The sequence below is a fragment of the Syngnathoides biaculeatus genome, chromosome 22, assembly GCF_019802595.1.
Source record: "Syngnathoides biaculeatus isolate LvHL_M chromosome 22, ASM1980259v1, whole genome shotgun sequence".
Taxonomy (NCBI): Eukaryota; Metazoa; Chordata; class Actinopteri; order Syngnathiformes; family Syngnathidae; genus Syngnathoides; species Syngnathoides biaculeatus.
Window position 1 is genome coordinate 8631228 of NC_084661.1, and position 19491 is coordinate 8650718.

General features: G+C 40.2%; 1 non-coding gene across 1 annotated transcript; it reads left to right on the forward strand.

Moving 5' to 3' along the window:
• Positions 1-14158: 14158 nt before the first annotated feature.
• On the forward strand, positions 14159-14231 carry trnas-gga (transfer RNA serine (anticodon GGA)). Its single transcript has one exon. It is a non-coding gene; the product is annotated as a tRNA-Ser (tRNA).
• The last annotated feature ends 5260 nt before the right edge of the window (positions 14232-19491 follow it).

Here is a 19491-nt window from a genome sequence, read left to right on the forward strand (position 1 = left end):
AACGTGCACAGAATTTGCCAGTGATTGGCAGCATTGCAGAAATGATCCGTTCTTCATGGCTCCATCTTACATTTTTGACTTCTCTGAGGACACTTTACGTGTTGTACCGTGATATTAAATCAAGCGTGATCAATGCCAATAAAGCAATAAAATGTCCCAAATGAGATGTCAAGGCCTTTGACTGAGGCGTACAAGCTAGTTTCTGTTTTATCAAAATGCTTTAAAGCAGGGAGTGGGACCTTGTGGTTCTTTTGATGGGGGGGCAAAATAACTGTGGATGATATCTATTGAAAAAAAAAAAACTGAATAGAGAGATGTTTAGCGCAACTCTTTGACAGTTTTCATCTAACTACATAATGCAAAGGTGTCAAACTCAAGGCCTCAGGACCAGATCTGACCCGCCACTGCAAACCCAAATCGTTTGTGAACTTCATGTTTCTTGAAAGAATAAAATAAAATTGCATGTTTTTGTCAAAATAACCTTGAGATACTGCAAGCATTTTTGGTACCAATAACCCTATCAAAAGATTTCAAAGCGAGTTATCTGTCAATTTGTTGACCATATATAATAACATAATGCAATCACACATTTATATGGGTTCAGATTCATAATGGCCCTCCAAGGAAAATCATAACTATTATGTGGCCCGCGACAAAAATGGGTGACACTGCTGTACTAGCGCATTGTACATACAAAAAGTAAAGCATTCTTTGCCGTGTTCCCAGCATGCTTTGCGGCACTAAGGACCTCCATACTACAACAAAGCATACTGGGAACCTGTAAATAGCATTCAAAGTGCAAGTTTTGTTTCAATTACTTCAGGAGTCATACTTTTATTTGTTTTATTATTTGATAGTTATGCTATTCTGTTCGCTGTGGTGTGACAATAGTGTAGTATTAGTTTCTATTTTTATTATTAGTTTTGATGTGACACCGTGAGTGTGTGCAACATCGTCAGTAATGAGTTGCCTACACAGGGAGTGTGTGGGGCAGCCAATCACAGGCCACATAAAGTCAACGCAACAGTCACACTGAAGAATCACACCTAGGGGCAAATTTAGGGTGTCCACTTACAATAATTCATGTTTATCGGATGTGGGAGGTAACTGCAGTGCCTGAAGAAAACCCACACAGGTGTGGGGACAACATGCACACTCCACACAGGCAGGGCTGGGATTTGAACCCTGGTCCTCAGAACTGTGAGGCCCACGCACCGTGCTGACACCTAGAACTTATGTGTAAACATTGCAAACTGATGACATCTACAAGTCGGGACAGGTGAAAAAAATTGAACAACATATCTAAATGATTTATTTAACTAAAACAGCCGTGTGGGCAGACAAGCTGGGACGTGAACATGTCTACATTTTCATGTGCATCTGTTGTTTGGACAATGCCGCCCACACTTAGCAACTTGCTGTATTGTTACATGAATACCCTTTATGACTTACACATTGACATCATATACATCTGGGACTAGTATGAAAAGCAAATCTCCACTGTTTTAATTTCATTGGAACACAAAGAAAAGGAAGAAAAAGTAAGTCAAGAATGTTTAAAGTGTCAAATCTGGAAAAGTTGGAGCAGAAATTTCATTCCATTTCAATCATTTTACATGAAATATGAGGGAGTACTGTATTCAGCACCACCTTTTAAAACAAGTAAAAGTAAGGATAGAATAAAGTTGTAAAATGAAAAAAACATATTGTTTGAGGAAAAATGAACCACAATAGTTTTTCCAAATTGGTATATGCTGTCTCCCGAGTTTTGTGCTTTCACCTCTCCGACAGTGTCAAACAAAACTCAGCAATATTGACACTGTGAAGGCGTCGTCTTTAATCGCGCAGGTGCACTTAATGTTGTGTGTAATATGTGGCTGTTTATCCACATGTCAGATTCCATACGTTTGTATTCTCATTCTTCAACACTCCCATGACCTGCAGGCACATTCAAAACTAAAATCGCATATACTTTTTGTTTTACACAAATACAAAGATTTCACCGAGGTGGAACAAAATCTTGCATATGGGGTGTGTTGCGTGTTCTTTGGCCCTAAACGTGTAGTTGAATCTGCTGATTTTTCTGCACATAGTTATGCTACATAAGCGCCGCATCGCAGGGATCTGAAGCAGCGTGTGAGCTGCTGTAGCTTGGCCTGCCCTTGCCTTCATCAATCACAGCGTGACAGTGAATGGCAGGATAATATTGTTGCTGGTGCGTGATTGGGATGTCCCGCCTGTGCCCGTATGAGAATGTTTGTATTTGTATATGTTCGCACAAATGTCTGCACAAATGGACTTGTATCTTTTTTTTTTTTTTTTCCCTTGTGTGTGCGTCTGAGTGTCCATTTCATATATATGGGAGTGAGGGGGGATACGTGCAGCAGATCACACACACTACACACACTCACACAGTAGGTGTACTTTAACTCCTTGGCGCCGGGGTCTTCCTGTAGTGCCGGAGCTGTGCAGTACACTGCTGGACAGACTCTTCCCGTTAAGGGCCTTGTGGTTAGAGAGGGACCATGTGCCCATTCAGCACTGTTTGTTTTTGATGTCATTATAAGTCCAGCACTCCTTCACTTGACCAGCGCCATCGAAATAGTCACCTTTGTTAGACGGAGCCTCTCGCCCGTCATGGAGCCGTATAAAAACATTTGGCTAGATACACTTAGGTCTGCTTAGGGGTGTATGTCCAAATTACACATAGGTACACACTTTGGATGGAGCCTCCTGCAATCTACATGCATGCACGCATATGCAGACACACAGCTTTCTATTCAGCCCTCGTCTTCTAATGTTTCTTTACCTAACATTTGAAGTTTCCTGAAATAGGAATGTTAGTGAATCAAAACACTTTCTCCGAGGCACTACTTGCTGAAATGTGGATACCGGTTTAGCCCAGCGATGCATTCTGGGTTATTATGTTTGGGCGGCCATTGCGCTGTAAGTCATTCGAACTAAATGCTGATTTGATTATGATGTGGCACGCAGGACAGCGAGGACAGGGGATATTTTGTCTATTCAACATCATCTTGTACCTGCAGTGAAATCTGAGTTTTTATTTTTCCTCGAGCCACGGTAAATGTTGTGTTTCAGGATGTGAGGTGGTAAGTGAGCAGTAGACGTCGGTAATTACGCAAATTCTGTCAGCAGAGGAACACTTGGGTTCGCAGGTGGAAATAGGCCATAATATCCTCGGAATCGGTGAACGGAAAAAGAACGTACCCTCGCTAACCTGTCTCTGTGGTTGAAACAGACCGACACAAGCAAACTTGAGGGTGAAGTAAAATAAAAAGAAAACACCGCAGCAGCAGGTAAAATATTTTAGGAAGGTAGGGATGAGCCTCCAAGCTGCTTTCTTCCTGTTTTTGTTTTGTTCTCAAGCATGCTGCGAAACACACCACAAAATTTCTTATTATTACAAACTGTTACTCCAAAAATAAGTTTTTCAAAGGCTGTGCACGGTAATGACTGCAAATGTCATTTGACTCTTGAGCTTCCACTGCTTCTTAAACTCAACGTGTAAGTTATATCCATTTGACATATAAGGTAAGGAAAGTTAAGAAAATGAAAGGTAAGGTGATTGGAAAGCTTTAAAAAAAAAAGGCAAAGGGAACACACTTTAAAATAATTTTATTTTTACTCACATTCAGAGGTCGGTCCAAGGAAAAAGCATGAAAGATAGAAAGTTGTTCTGTTCTGGTCAAACTGAAAAGAGGAAAGCAGCCAACAGGAAAGCACGCGAGGGGGTCCTAAGTTTATGATGGAGTTCCTTTCCAGCAGCAACGTCACGCAAATTCACGCAGTGTAAATCATCACAAGCCATAGTCTTACTGATCTATGTTAAAGCACCAACAAAGTTAGAAGTAGTGTTAAATATTAGAGCTTCAAGGACCCCCTATAATAATTACACATCACTAAAGATAACCAATGTGCATTTTACCCCCCTCACCAAGTATCTGGAGGCAAAATCTTTTGCATTCCTATTTGTTTGAATAAATAACTTGAAGCAACGTGTTTATATGTCAGTTGTGTAACTGAAACACACACACACAAGCAAGCATTTTGGGGAGCTGCCTTTTCCAGCAACAACCGCAGGCGCCTTGACCTGTCTGCCTTGTCAGCTTTTGATGATATCATGTCGAGGCTTCCAACTCGGTAGTCGTCACACGGCAGCACGACTGGACGGGGCGGGCAGGTGCTCCGCATCACAGTCACGCCACAGAAACACATACGCATGCAGATTTAAGTAAACACTGGCCAGCAGACAGCGAGGCTGCGGCGGCCTTGTGGTCTGCACGCACGTAGAGGATGGACAGGATGCAGAAATATGAATAAACATGTTCATACTGCACTGGACACTGTTTTATTTTTTGGGTCATGTATCAAACCCCACCCGGGAACACTGTCGTTGGCACCATTTCCTGTTAAAAAGTATTTTTTTTTTTTCCCATGAGAAAACTTAGTAGCCACTGTTCACCAAAGCCATCTAATTGTCCTGTCATGAGAAACGAATAAAGAGCTCTGGAAATTAAAAACTTGAATTACTGTTTAAAACCAAAAAAAAAAACGTTTCGACGGCATGACTTCACCGCATCTCGATGATAGATTAATTAAAAGTCAATCTGAAACAAAGATTCATGTAGGGAATGTTGGCTTTTTTAGGTCACACCAAGTCATAGGGCTCACCGCAATACCGGGGTCTCCAGCTTGTGGTTCCTCTCGTGTACATTGGGTGCTCTCCAGTGTGTGTCACCACTGTCACTTTGATTAGTCTGACGCCAATAATCTCCTTATGTTTGCCATAAAAATAACAAATCAAGTCGACATATAAATATAATAAAAGGGAGGCTCCACGTCAAACAACTGTCTAAAGGCAGGTCGGAGCATCCAGGAGGAACACCCACACATTTTTTTTTTTTTACGAACTCCCTTAAGACATTGTAAGACTTGTCTGGAGCAACTTCAATGCAGAAGAGGTAATCCAGCTTTTCCATCGTATTATCGAGGACATAAATCATTCTTCACAATCATAAATCATTATTGTGTAGCTTCTCTGCAAAAGTGTTTACTCGTGTTCAAAGCTGGCTGCCATTTTGATGCAACCTCCTTTCTCTCAAGTCTTTTGGACAAACAATCACATCTTCTCAGGCTTGAAACCCACGGGCCGGTTGTAGCCTGATAAACTAAAAAAAAAAAAAAAAAAATGGATGGCCATCCTGTTCGGAGATAAAGGCAGAAGCACACATTGTTGGTTCTGATATGTGCAGTATATGCATCCGCACAGATCGGCATTGGTGAGGGTACAGAAATCCCGATCACTCTCCCCACCTAAAAATAAACTCCAATTACTACAACAAAGGAGAGACAATAACTTTGTTAATGATAACCATGTAATTCCGAACACTATTTACAAAATTCTGCTCGACATACTGGGTATCAAAGGTAGTCTGGCACAGGGTGCCATCCAACCTCGGACCGACACTGGTAATAGACGCGCTTTAGAATGCACAAACCTTGAATAGATAAGTATGGTTCTTCAATTTGATCAGTCTTAGCCAGACAGAACAAAACTGACTCAAGGTATGTAGTTGTAGTTAACTCATTTATCTCATTATAAAATATTTTGTTTGAATGCTTTGTATATGTGGTGGGGAGTAGTGGACTGACCCCACCGCTATGTTCCATTTAAAGAAATATGAGTCATCAGAAATCTTGTCATGTAAACTTAAATTCTAACTCCAGAAGTTTAACAATGGCAGCGGCATAATTTCTCGGGATTTTTGGTTATGTCACATTTGGCATGCAGAAATTAAAGGGCTGAATTCAAAATGGCCCATGGACCAAAATGGAAAACAACTCACTAGTAACACAATGAATGAAGTCAGTCAGACTCACGAAGAGAAACAGCACAAGTATTATTTGCCAATAAAGTCTCTGCTCTGTATTAACTATAAAATACACATTAAATCAACACCAGCAACTAATCAACCATATCCAGCAACTGCTCTGGCTATGTCTTCTCCACCAACCTGTTTTTATGATTATCCCATCCTATGACATGAATACAGCCCCACACCAATGTACAGCATTTCTCCATGCCTCATTCTACATAAAAGATTTGTCACTGGTTTGTTTCCAAGGCAAAAACCGTGTGTACGCTTTTCAGTGTTCGCGGCTGTCCTATAAGTGATGTGGGCACAAGTGAGGAACCACTTGACCCTGCACTTCCAACAATAGCAGTATGGCACTGAAGCAGCTGCTCCACACACACACACACACACACACATTCTGGATGCAATTACATATGTTTAGGGAGAAAATAAAAAACAATTATGAACACTCGATTGTGGCTAATTTCTTTACCAGAGCAATATTTGCTCAAAGAATCACGCAAACTCACCTTGTTTGGTTTTGCCACGCTTGTATTTACCCAAAGGAGATTGGTGATCATTTGATTACTCCACAGAGGTATGCAAAATATAATTACTGTCATATTGTATTTCCACATCGTGTGACACAACAGTATGGACGCCTAGGTGTCAGTGCGTGGTGCAGTCACACTCGGATACATTTTCATGACGTTGGGATACTGTGTAGCAAGGAAACAGTCAACATGGTCTGAGCTGCCAAGTGTAGGACCATTTTTTATGACTTCATTTTGAATGAAGAACAGTTTAACAGCTTTGCCGGCTGCATTGTCGAATGTGCGCGGCTTAAAATATCAGCATTAGGCGGCCGCAATTTATGACCCACTTATGATGCTGCAGTTGAGCATATGGTGAGGTGAAAGAAAAGCAGGGGCTTAAAATGGAATGGTGTGACGATTTATAGCGTAAAGATTTGTAGAATCAAAGTACATCTTCCTTGGGCATTAAGGTATGACTACTTATTCTCCCCTTTCACACTTGGCATCTACAGTACATTGGCCTTTTCCCAATTTAAGGCTTCTTTATTCTTGCGCGTGCGGCGACCGCGCTAACGTCACCGCGGGCCTCCTTCATGTAGTTTGCTTTCGTACTCAAGCGCAACCCATGCACTTAGTTCAGAAAATGTGCTGCAGTTCTTCTCCAAGCCAGAGACGTCACTGCAGCTCGTATTTGCTAAGATGTCACTCACTCAGCACATTTTGGTTTTCTTCGGTAGCCATTTTTATTTTATTGTCCATGACAAGGAACAAAGTGACAACAATTGGCGATCGTGGAAGCGTGTCTGCTTGAACTAATGGAGCCAAATGGCCAGATGATACATTTAATTATGCTGCAAAATCGATCAAGAAGGCAGTGGCGTAGGTGGTATGTGGAGCCAGGAGGAACCGTGACTACGTCATCACAGCATGTGACTAAACGGGCTAATTGTGAGGGATAAGCTTTTTTTGATGCGTGCAAGGCCAGCAACGCGCAAGTTTCATAGTGCGTAGGTCACATGATGCAATGCGGATGATGTTGGCCGTGGGAGTATAAAGTGGCCTTTACTCTCCTGTATGTAAGTACTGATGCAGGACGAAAGGGCCGAAGTCGACCAAAAGCAGAATGCCACCAGTTTAGACGATTCGACTCACAGCCCACACTCCTTTACACCGGAACCAATTACTGCTGTCAGTATAGGCAAAAAAATAATAATAATAATAATTCACACAGCATAATGCTGAAACCAACATGGTTAGGTGTATGTTTGGTGTTTTTTAAGTAATGAGCAAGTTTGTGATAGCACCATTCTTTTGGAACTTTGTCCAGAGAGTTCAACCTTGGTTTCATCAGACCCAAAAAAACAAACAAAAACAAAATCTCTCAGACAGTGTGAACATGGTTTATGGTCCGAGGAAACACATTTTGATCTTTTTGGCTATGGAATACACTATATGGTTAAAGAGGTTGATTTGAAGGTAGTTTTATATTGAAAGTATGTGAAAATTGATTAAATGAATCGTAATCATGCTAGAGAAGTCTACAAAGTACTGAGCAATAGTGCTCCATTTCCCTCACATTAACACATTTAACCTGATAATCATATCAGTGTTTGCACACCATTTTCTCTCTTTCTGTCAGTGTAAGCGAACTCCTCCTCACGGTGGTAAGTAATCCTCCCAGCGAGTGTACACAACCGCCATTGCTAATCATTCCAAGATTTCCATCGCGTACTGTAAGATAATACATTAATTGCACTGGCATGCTATGCAACGCTATCCCTCCCGGGTCAGTCACCAAACCCGAAGGCGCACAGCCGAGGCTGACACGGTGAGTTCATGGCTTCCTCTCTGCATGCTGCGCAACTCCAGGAGACAATTAGAGATGTCCGCTGTGAATTTCTCGCCTGATAATTAAATATGAGCCAGTTTAGTGTAAGTCTCTCTGATTGCATGTCTGCAATGTAGCTCTTGGCAGGCTGGCGGGGTGATGGAGTGAATGTGGCGTATTGTCAGATAACATCAGATATTGAAAGTCACAAGTTCATTTCATGATCATTTTCCCATTGAATTATCTGATATCAAATACGACCACTCCGAGAAGAAGAGAAAAAAACATTAACAGTATGACTTTACAATCCCTTATCGACTGGATTAAGTGCAGACTGTAAAAAGTTTGACAACCAATTAAAATTATGTACCTTGGTAGGTCTACAATTTTGAATTTGACCCCAAAGAAATTCCACGAAATGTTGTAACATTAAAAGAAGATAACCGCATATCTGGGGAGACTTCAACACATTGCAACCTAAATCATTAACTCCCTGGATTTGTTTTGGTTTTTACTTTTCCCGCAATGCCTTACAGGGCACGTACCAAGAGGAAACGAGATGGCAACCATTAATGGAACAAAATGGAACTCATTGCTCCGTAGCTGTCCTGACTGCACTGTGTACAGTGGTTGATAACACCAGTAAAATAATTTTTTTTATGTCAAAGGCTTTACCTCCCAAACGTCAGTCATTCACCTTGTATGAGAGTTAAAATCGGCAAAGCAATAATTGAAATTATGATCATGAAATAAACTGATTTAAAAAATATATTTATATAGTTTTGTGGGCGGGGGAGAGAAGCCTCTCAAAAAACAAAAATGTTAAACATCCCAGAGCACATTGTAAATAAATAAATATATAGACATCAAATAATTAAGAATATCCTATTTCTTTTACAAATAAAAGATGACTATCCTAGGAGCATCGAGAATATTTTTTGTCAGTTAACAGATTAATATTACTACTATTGGAGTTTTACTTTTTATTTTTTGGGGGGGATATTGTATTTTAAATGTTGCTAGTTAAATAAATGTAAAGTGATTTAGTAAAATCTTAGTTAACTTTTTGAAGGCGGGGTTGGGGGGGCAGCCTTTTTCTCTTCCAGCATCACTGCCAGACATATTTCGATTAAATGGTCCCTTCTGGCTCATAGGTAAGCCTGAAGTATTGAGTTTCACCTAAAATTAGCCATCAGACTCAATTTATTGCCTCAATTGAGAGGCACAAAAAGTGCCCATAATACAGACTAACTTTGGTCCAGCCATATAATGTTGCATTTTTATTCAGCTGTAGTCATTGCCAGGAAGGGTGAGCCTATTATAACCTAAACATTTTTGGTTTTTAATTTTCCCTGGAGGTGTGTGCTACAATATTAGTACAAATGCGTTAGGAAAACATTCAAATCCAAGATAATTTTATTGGAGTGAGAACTGCCTTGTCTGTCAGCCATATGAGTTTTACAGGGGAGACTGTTACCAGCGTGGCGACACAAAACACGCACAAGTACGTACTAAAACATAACCGCACACACATGCGGACTGTGGGCCTGGTGTGATTTATTGTGATTAATAATCAAGTTTGAAAGCTGTCAAATCTGCAGGGGCAAGTTTATGCATACCTTCCAGGTTTGACAGATAAAATCAGTATGGGAGCTCCTTAAGGAAATAAATACAAAGATGACCATTTATATTAAAGTGCTCATGTACGAACAAGTATCAATATTAAGTCACTGTTTAACAAATTGTCACGAAATAGGTTGGACGTGTCCACCATAGCAGGACACAAATGTTTTAAGGACCCATGCCTGAAATTGAGAAGGAATTTGGACATTTTGAGCATGTTTTAAAATTCCTACTTTGGTAAATCTACTACTAAAGTATTGTGCCAAATGTGGCCCAATTAGTAGCAGGAATCCTGGACAGAAGAGCGATGCAGATTTTTTTCCCCCCTTTTGTGCCGTGTGATGGAGGGAGAAGCATTATGCCGAAGTTTGACAATCATTTTGCATCACCGCCATGAACAATTAAATGTGAGGATGTGTAAGCCATCGCTTGCATCTTTAATTATATACTTATGTTTAATGGACTTTTAAGGGATTTTCAATTTAGACTTTTTTTTCGTTTTTGTTTCTGGGCTAATACTTAAGAGTAGTCGTCAAGGCAGCCAATAACCAATATTGGGGGCCAATATCCATTTACTGTAAAGGAGAAAATATAAGCTCCAAAACCCAAATGTGTTCAGTGTCTTGAATCATTTTTAATAAACCCCTTTTCGGATATTAAACTTTTAATTTATTCTTATTAATTATTATTATTACTACGACTACTACTACTACTAATAATAATAAGATATTACTGCTACTATTAGGTAATAGATGCCTTTGTTTTAAAATTCTCACATAAATTGGAGGGAGCATGCTCAGCAGCATGTTATAAAGTTAAATTAAAACTTAAATAAATAGCTCAAAAGTTTTCTACGGTAAATCAAGTTTTTAAAAAGTTCTATACAACCAAACTATTAGTATTTCTCTTTGTACTGAGTTAGAATGATCAACATGAAAAATTGTAGTGTTGGGGTCTTCAGCATCTACAGTAAAGCTAACAGAAAAGTGAAATCACTACATACATAAATATTTTATGGTAATACATGTCTTCTTTAATTCCTCATGGAGTGATGAGTCATGTGTAATTGATGACTCGAAGGTGTGGAATTTCTAACCCTCTCCAATGACTTCTTGCAATGTCTCCTCCCCCCTGGCCATTGCCTTTGCTTCATATCTGCTTGGGAACTATCAACAGCCACTTTACTCTCTTCAAACTATTCTTAGCTTCGACTGGGGCTGCTCCAGTAATCTTTTAAAGATTATTATAGTATTCACTAACTTTTTTTTTTTTAATGTACCCATAGAGTTTCCACAGTTTCTTATTCTCTCTCCTTTTTTTCATGTCTTACTCGCCCTCTCTCCTCTCCCCCTTCCTCCTTTCCTCGCGACAGCAATCTTTGGTTGTAAAATAATAGAGCATCAGCCAGCAATAATTTGCAGTCCAAACAGAGCAGACGCTGGCTGACGTTCATTGAAACCTCATCCCCCCGCGGGCCCGTTTCCCTTTCCCCCCTTCCCCTCTCAATTCCGTTGCTGAATGTTTGCACAGACAAGGCCTAAGTCCTGGCCATTGCTCTTAATAATGAGGCCTATGGCCGGCCTTGGCTTCAGCTTCGGTTGGGCAAGAGGAGGAAGAGGAGGAGGGGGGTTAGATGCTTTCATTGGCTCTCATTAATCCTGAAGTCGGCAGCGGAGGCGACGCTGTCAAACAGACGGGCTGGGCTACCTACAAGGCAAGCGGGTAGGTTCAGGTAATGGGGGCCCAAGGCTGAATCACAACTGGGAAAAGTGGGAAGGGCTCCGGAATAATTGGACTAACTCGGCACTGGTTGGACTGGCAGTGACGACCACCAGGCAACATTATGCTTACAATTTTAAATAACTGCTAAAATACGATTTATTATATCGAGACATCCATTACATTAGCCAGTCAAACATGACTAGACAATAATAAGGTTTTGGGCCAAAGTAAAGCAGCCTAAAGAACCAGTCTGTCCTTTGATAGAAAAGCAGTACTAATGTACTCATTCTTAAATGGCACTACGTTGTGCACAATTGTAGATTTGAATTGCAAATTATCAATAAAAAAACGTAATGAAAAAGAGGGCCACACTGACAAGCATGAACAAGAATGACGAATGTTGGGCATAAATGACATCATACAGTATGTACATAAATACGTCACGATGAAGACTGCTCAAGATATTAAGTTATGCTTTGTATAAGATTCACAAACAATGTTGTGTTCACCGTGAACGGTTTGAAGTGGCTATGAAAAAACATTCCTGAATCCATCCCAGGAATTGACTTCATGCAAGAGACAGGAACCAATCACCCACAGGACCCATGTCGACACTTACCTATGAATTCACAACTATGGTCAATTTAACTTAAGATGGATACTTTGGGAAAGTGGGAGGAAGCCGGTGTACCTGGAGAAAATGCGTAGAAGCACGAGATGAACTTGAAAACCCCACAAAAGGAAGCCCAGATTTGAAACTCCACCATGAACTGTGAGGCGCAAACAAGTATTTCACTCGGTCCAGAAAGTCACATGATCATTAAAGTTGATCCCCAGAGGTTTAAGTACATATGCTAATGTGATGAATTGATCACTTGTTATAATCACAAATTAATAATTGCAAGATCTAGATGACTACCATGTATTCCAATACTCATCCTACTGTAATTTATGTCACTTTATATAGCATAAAAGATGTTCAAACAAAACAATCAGGTTCTATTAATAATGTCAGCACAACATTTTAAAACTATCCCCAAATGATCTCAAATGAGATACTTAAATAATCCAACACATCTTCATTGAGATATGATTAGCATTAGATATGCTTGTTGAATATTTCAAACCAAAAGAGGTGAAGTGAGCTACGGGGATCACGTGCAGCCTGTAAGACAGGTCTGTGAGGAAAAAAAAAAAAAGATGAGGTGGTTGTCAGGGAAGTATTACTATTCTCCTCCTGAATGTGTCTCGAGCTCCACTTACTGGAACTCCCATGGATTCCTCTGGTCAGCGGTCGGCTAAGACAAACTAATCACCGCGCTCAACGGACCGAGGTCTGACCACAATGCTGCCCAGTACAAGGCCTGGCAGACTGAAAAACAGCCAGTTCGTTTTCCACTGTCATCGCCATCACTTGCAATGCGCCAAAACCCCACTCAGAACATTAAATACTATATCAATAGTAGAATGTTGGCAATTAGTTACATTTCCTTGTCAGGATCAGGGCGCACAAAATTGAGTACCTTTAAGTGGAGTTTTAATTGTATAATATTTGGCGTTTGGCAAACCCTCAGCCGCAGACAGGTTTGGGGGAAAAAAAAAATCCATACATTTTAGTAGACACAAAATAGTACCAGGGGTAGGCTTATGTTTCCTCCGAGAGAGCTTCTGTGGCCAAGAACAATCTCGAAGAGCACAGTTGAATGTTTTCATTGTGTTTCTTGTGCTGAGGTGGGCACAAGGGTGGCTTCCTGCTTCACGGCGAGGCTCCTTCTCCAATCTCACACCTACATGTACTTAGTGAGATGATAACCAAAAACAATCAACTGCCAACTTGCAAATTTTCTGGAGGAGTCATCCCGAGCAATGTGCCGGCAAATGTTTCCTCTTGAATACTTTCATTAACTTCCATTATCATCGACAATACATTCTCAGCTCCCAACTCCTCACCAGCTCTTGGATGTTGTTCAGCATTGCATGTTAAGATTCATCCATCCATCCATCATTTTTCTTAGCCAGTTATCCTCACAAGGGTCGCGGGCATGCTGGAACCTATTCCAGCTGTCAACGGGCAGGAGGTGGGATACACACTGAAGTGGTTGCAGCCAATCGCAGGGCACATAGAGACAAGCACCCACACTCACAATCACACCTAGCGGCAATTTAGAGTGTCGAATTAATGTTGCATGTTTTTGGAATGTGGGAGGAAACCGGAGTGCCCGGAGAAAACCCACGCAAGCACGGGGAGAACATACAAACTCCACACGGGCGGTTCCGGGAATGAACCCGTGACCTCAGAACTGTGAGGCCAATGCTTTCCAGCTGATCCACCGTGCCACCTTATGTTAAAACTCATCTCCATATTATTTAAAATGATCATTAAGGAGGAACAATAAATGTATTTTATATGTCACTCAAGATACAGAAGAGAATCTGTAAAAAAAAATAAAAAAAATGCTCAAAAGTAGTTTAATGTTACTGTATGTTAAATTTCGCACTACAAACATTTAGCATGTTTTTAGCATTCACAGCATTTCCGAAAATGCATAATGTATTGACAACCAAATCTCTGAGGCCCCGTAGCTCAGTGGTTTGAGCACTGGTTTGGAAAACCAGGGGTTGTGGGATCGTATCCCACTGGGGCCTCCACTCCCTGAGAAGGGTTGCGTCATTAAGGGCATCCGGCGTAAAAATTGTGCCAAACATATGTGCGTTCATCTGAGATGACACGCTGTGGCGACGCCGAAAGAAACTTTATTGACAACCAAAGCTCTGCTTTGACTTTACAGTGTCTTCAAAAGTGTGGGCTTTTATGTCTTTCCTGAAATTGGAACAAGAGAATTCAGAGAAAACAGAGCTGCACATCGGCTTTTGGTGCTAGATCAAGACTGACTGGTTGCAATTTCACATTGGAAATGAGTTAATAAATTCCAGCAACTGTCAAAGTGGGGCAATGAAAAATACTGCAAAAATAATAACTGCTTAACTACAGAAACAATAAAATGTCAGTTAAAAAGCACGTGACAGAATAAAAAAATGCAGGCTCATTTGTAATCTGCGTCTGAACATGGCAAATAGGTTTTTATAAATGCCTTTAAATTTAATTCAAAATCAGATTAAATGATGCTTGGATCCTGACATACACTTAAAAAATGGCTTTATTACAGTATTGTAAGGTAATGTTTTCAACACAAAATCAACTTATCATATTTAAAGAGCTGCTCAGTGGTGGTTCAGCTGGGGATGTAAACCAATTTTGAGGGCATGAGCAATGGAAGGGCGGATGAGAGAATGAGATGGATGAACCCACTTATCCTATTTTCCTTCATGACACTGAAGCGCACAGCTGAAAGTGGAGTGTAGAAAGAAGGAAAATAATAAAAATGTGTCGAATGATGGAGGGAGATAATTAAAAAGGCCTGCATTTTCTACCCTCACAGATTGGCGGTGTAATTAACCCATTACAGTCCCCCCACCCACCCACCTACTTTTTCTTTGAGGGTGAAGGCTTTGGCAGGGGAGTGTTTACGTGTGCACTCCATTTGGTTCACTCCAACATGCTGAGGTGGTCATTAATCATGAGCCAAGTTTCAAGTACTTTGCCGAACAGTTTTCATCTTATTCGAACAGAATAATAAAATGCAGTACATTTGTCATAAATGATAGTCACGAGTGGCGAAACAATATCCAGGCAACAATGCGTTAATTGCAACCTTTGTAAGGTGTATCAGCTGTTTTGTATAAAAACGTTTGCACTTTGAATTATCAATGCCATAAAGTGTAAAATTGCCTTACAGTACATTTTGAGCATTATGGAAAGAGTATATGCAAATAGATTTGTTTAGCATGCATAATTTGATCTGAAAGGAACGTCTAAATAATAATTCACATCATTGCCAGGATAGTGCTGGCAAAAAGAGAGGAACCCTGAAGAACAGTTCTTGTCATGTAAATAATTTTGAAATGCCAGAAACTAAAATATACCTGCTGGCTATACAGAAATACACATTAGGAGCTTCTGAATGATCTAAGGAGGAGTCATGCCATACTAAATGACATCTTAGTGAATGATTAGTCGTACCAGTCAAGACATTCCAACACCAGCTGAATTAAATATAGAGATTTATATCAATGATTTATATAAATGATTATGACTTCCTGAATTTCTGAATTCCTGGTTTATAAAATTTTCAGTTGCACTTAAAATGGAAAATCACCCACTGTGTGCTGAAATCAATTTTCCCTGTGCCTTTCCAGGGGTGGACATTGCCACAAATCTAAATTATCTCAATGTGTGAAACCACAGCTGTGGAAATGCACACTTCAGAAAACACCATCGTCCTGCTTCTGCGAGGATATTCTTAAAAACAAGAGTTAAAAAAAGAATCCTTCTGGACAGACATCATAAGGTTTCTCGGATACGCCAAGTCTAAAATTCTGAAAATAGTGGCCCTAACGGGTCAAAAAGGTTCAAAACAGTTAAGATACATCAAAGGAGTACTACAGGTTCCCAGGGTGGGCGTAGTACTTGACTCATCATGGGCCAAACCATAACAGCATAAATCAAGCCCAAAAGCATGTTTTTGTTATATTTTTGGAGGATGCGAGAATGTTAATGAGGTGTTAGCTACTATTAAAAAAAATTATGTAATCAAAATACAAACCAGTTGTGAAACCATATGATTTTTATATAATCTATAAAGCATCGGAATGGACTTGCGAAGGGTCCAAGATGGAAACCATTCTCCTGTAGTCTTACTCATCCTGTCAACGGCTGACCACTTTTGTTTTTCCAACATTTGTCTCTGCCATTTGTCTGCACCCACCACACAGTTTGAGCTTCCCTTTTTCTGCACGATAACGTTTTTCTCTTGATGAAATGAGCTGCAAACTTCTACATGAAACCCAACACCGCTTACTCACCTCCAATCAACCCACAGTCCCTAACAGAATCAGGACCAAAGTGGGCTCTCTTCAAGCACGATACAAAGAGACAAGAATATGAAACAGCCCACTGACACGAACAAGCATGACATGATTAATATCTGCCATTATCAACTGCAGGTCTTCGCCGCTCTTGGGCAGTTCCATCATCATTCTATTTATTTGTTTTGATTTTTCCCTCCTTTTGTCCCAGCAGCCAACAATTTTTGAACTGAAAGATGACAGCGTTCTATAGCTCAAAGAAGCCATCGAAACAAAACAAAAGCATTAGTATTATTGGGAAGGGGGTGTGGTGTGGTGGGGGTTTGGGGGGGTTGCCCAAAAACCAGTTTGATTTTTGTCTTCAGCAAAAGTACATTTCGGAGTGTGGTCTTTAAACTTGCTTTTTGAGGCCAGGTTCAAAATTTTTGTTTGATTCCTTGGTCCAGCACTTAGTGCACAATTTGAATCAGACTTTTGTGTGCTGTTTCCCACTGGCATTGGAATTGAAAAATATAGTGATAGAAGCATTTTTTGTAAAGAAATTAATGATCAATTCATGCTTTCTCTCTTTTGTAACAAAATGTTAATGGTTCAACAAAATTATTTTTATAGGGGTGATGGTTTAGGTGATGCAAAGTTTCCATCCAAACCCAGCGATACCTAACACTTAGAAGTAAGAAGATGCTTTATCCTGGAACATGTAAAATAATAGGTTTCATACACTACTCCCTAAATAAAATAAACTTCTACCTTTTATCAGTGAGTTCTTTTTTTTGCCGCTAAAAAGACCAGCACTTCTTTTGTATTTCAGTGCACATTTTTAATAGGAAAGCAGTCTGAACTGCAAGCAAGCCAGTAAAGTACCTGCACTTGCGTTTATTAAAAATATGCTGTGGTAACACTTGGCATTGTCATTGGCATGAATAGTCCTGGTACAGATGTCTGGACAGCGGCGTAAGTTGCTCCATAACCAATATGCAGATTTTAGCATTAGTGGTGCCTTCACAGTTGATCAAGTTACATGGTTGCATGGTGCCAAGCCCCCCGTACCATCCAGATTGCTGGCTTTTCAACTTTGAGCTGGTAACAATCTTCATGTTGCTTTATTTTCTTCGTCAGCCCGAAGGTCAACTGCATGATTTCCAAAAATAATTTGAAAATGTGGAATTGCGTGACCACAGCACACTTTTCCATGTTGCTAAGTCTGCACTTGCTTCTCAAAAAAAAAAAAAGAAAAAAGCACCCCAACCGCTTTGCAAGCAAATGTAAAGGTGGAGAGAAAAATACTACTGCCCTTATTAGAAAATTGAATGTTAACACAGCAGTTTTAAAGTAGTAATCCTAAAAAAAAATACATTTCTAATGTTGCACATTCTCCAAACGCTTGAGCAGGACATTAGCCTTCCTTCATTAGGTTGTTAGGTTTATATTAGGTGCATTGCGATAAATATGGTATGCGCTTGACTAAAAAGAAAACATTAACATGGATTTTCGACTATGTAATTTGGACATAGTTAAACTTTTAAAATTTCTTCGTGAAAATGTTTGCAGAGAATGTGTTGGAGACCGCTCATCCCAGAATCAATTAAGTACTTCTTATTATGGTAGCCATCTTCCCCAGGACAACAGCCACATGCGATTCAGCTGATCAAACTGAGCCTCGATTGTTGCTGTCGCCATTAGCTGGACAGGTGTGATTAATGCACGTGAACCTGCGACCTGCACCCCTGAGGTGGTTGCGTCATGACCTCACGCTGGCTTTTATCATTCTTTCTCGGGATTGAATTGTACAGTACTTACTTAAACTCTTTCCAACGTTATTTGTCGGAAGGGACACGCTTTAACGTCAGCATTAACATGTCGGAAATGTATGAATTTTATGACTTTATTCTCATGAAAGTATTGCATTTCAAAATTGAACTGTTTTGCAACATTGATTTTCCTCGCTATAGTTTAACCTGTAGCATTCTTTTCCCATTTATTCTTACGATAAAGTATTATTTACAATTAGTGTTTGTTGTAGGACTTTGACTATCTGTTCCAATTTGGGATATTAAATTGAAAAAGTGTTCAATTAATTTTGATGATTTGTACTTAAGAAGCGTCTTTTAATAAGCCTTGATGAGATCATCAATGTTGATCATTGAATCTTACCTCAGTTAAACACTTTGGTATGAAGTCAAAATTTTGTGGGGCAGGAAATGTAAGAAAATCCCTTGAGAGCGATGATGGCTTGAGGACATAAGGCCAGCTCACAAGCCCCCTTCACTCATCAGGATTCTCCTTGACTCAGGTGGGATTCTTTCGCTGTCGTGTGTACCCCAAAGCTGACATGTTTATTTTGCTCAGAGTCAGCCTGCTTGGGATAATATTTCTCCTCCCAATCTCCAAAATGGTATCTTGCGTTGCTATGGGCGGGATTAGGACAGAGTAAACATCAACAAGACGTGCTGCAGCTCTCATCTGTTTGCCTTTGTAAGCTCTTCAGGGAGTTTGTGAGTGAGGGTTTACATGCAAGAGCTGTTCAGACTGCAGAGTGACGGGCAAATACTAGTAAACATTGACCCCTGCCTGAGCCGTGACCCCTGGGACTCAGTCAAGTGCCCACATGAGGCTAAGTGAAGGTGAAGCACATCACCGTCAGTTCCGCTTACGCCACTTTATTTGTCTGAGGCCTCGCAGTTCATAAGTTCATTAACCTGTTCACAGATTTGACTCCACCATCCCGAGTTAGCTTCTTACACACGGTGTGTGTTTGCTATTTTATTGCCTACAAACATTTTAATGTGTTATAAATAAAGTGGCTCTTTATTTTCAGGGGGAAACCTCCAATGAAAAGCCACCAAAGATCTTCTCATGGTGGATACATCCATCCATCCTCAACACTCCTTATGCTGTTTAGGGTCTTGGGGTGCTTGAGTTAATCAAATTTATTTTCCATTAGTTCCCATATCCATTTGACATTCAACCACGAGACAAC